General features: G+C 35.2%; 1 protein-coding gene across 1 annotated transcript in view; it reads right to left on the bottom strand.

Moving 5' to 3' along the window:
- Mcf2 (MCF.2 cell line derived transforming sequence) overlaps nucleotides 1–1,427 on the bottom strand; it is a 109,461-nt gene that overhangs the window by 32,911 nt on the left and 75,123 nt on the right. The gene's annotated exons all lie outside the window — the stretch shown is intronic.

Here is a 1,427-nt window from a genome sequence, read left to right on the forward strand (position 1 = left end):
CACAGGAATCCAGAAAGGAAAATGAAGTGACTAATCTGAAGGGAAAACAAGTAAATTTGGACTGGAGGTCTCAGTTTTAGAATGATCAGCAAAGGCCAGGGTACAACTCAGTGTTAGAATACTTGCCTAGTATGTAAAAAAGGTTCTACACCTTTACCACAAAGGTCTAAAGAAATAATAACTAAAATACCAAGATATTGACTGAAAATAATGCTAGTAAACAAACTTCAAGTATCAGTTCCAATGTCTTTCTGAGGAAGAGAGTCAAAGTAGTATCATATTTGTTCTAGAAATCTGAAAACAGTGAAGTGTTTTCAATTTTCCAAGAATAATTATTTCTTAGATAGAATTCTTCCTTAGCCATCTTAACAATCAAAGCATTAGGGTACAATAAAGACTCTTACCCATGCAAGTTCTCAAAACCTTATGCAAATATATGATCTAACATGTCCATTTTCTAAATTCCTTCTACCCAATAGAGAGTAAAGGAAGAAGTCCATGAGGTTAGAAAGATGGCTCAGCTGGTTACAGCACCTGTTGCTTTTGTACAGGACACAAGCTCCATTCTCCGAATCCATGTAGTGAGTCACAACCATTCAAACCCCAGTTCCATGGGATCCATCAGTTTATTCTGACCTCCATAAACACCAGGCATGCACATAGTGTGCATGCATATGTACAGACAAGATTCACATACACATAAAATTAAATAAATATTCTTACAATATTGGCATGTAGACAGGAAGACAGGCTACTGAAGAGACCAGTAAGAAATGCTCCCAAATGATATGCACCTAGATACTGACATGAAAGCTGAGCTGTAAGCAGGTCAGAAACTCTGGAAGTTATTTCTTTAGGATGAAATTTAAAGGCACTTGATGTATGTAAACATATGAAAAAAACCATAATTTTTTATGATCCCTAAAATCAGAAGAGGTTAAGGGAGGAAGAAAGAAAAGCTTATAGAAAATTGAGTAAAAAGAAAATTGTAATAAAGACACAAGAGAAAGGAAAGCAACCATATTTTACTATGAATCATTTGCCCAGAGAAATTCCAGTCTTAATAACTGAGTTAAATATAGCCAATCAATCTAACAAAAATATACTGGAAGCTTTGGAGAAAAGAATTTCATGTGTCTATGGTCATGGGACAGGGAACCGTGAAAGAGACCTAAATCTTCATTTTTTCTAAATCAGGAAGGAGCAAGACAAACATATTTGGAGATTGGAAGGCAAATACCAGTAGTAGCTAAAAATGGTTGCCTCTGGGGAACAACAAATATGGATTTCTATACGTAAGTGTGCAGATGTGTTTACTTTGGTTGAGAATTGCTGTTTCACACAGACACAAACATACACACACACACACACATAAATATTCAAAGAGGAAAATGAATTTGTAAATGAGAAATATTCCAATGTCTTCC

The sequence above is a fragment of the Mastomys coucha genome, chromosome X (assembly GCF_008632895.1).
Source record: "Mastomys coucha isolate ucsf_1 chromosome X, UCSF_Mcou_1, whole genome shotgun sequence".
Taxonomy (NCBI): domain Eukaryota; kingdom Metazoa; phylum Chordata; class Mammalia; order Rodentia; family Muridae; genus Mastomys; species Mastomys coucha.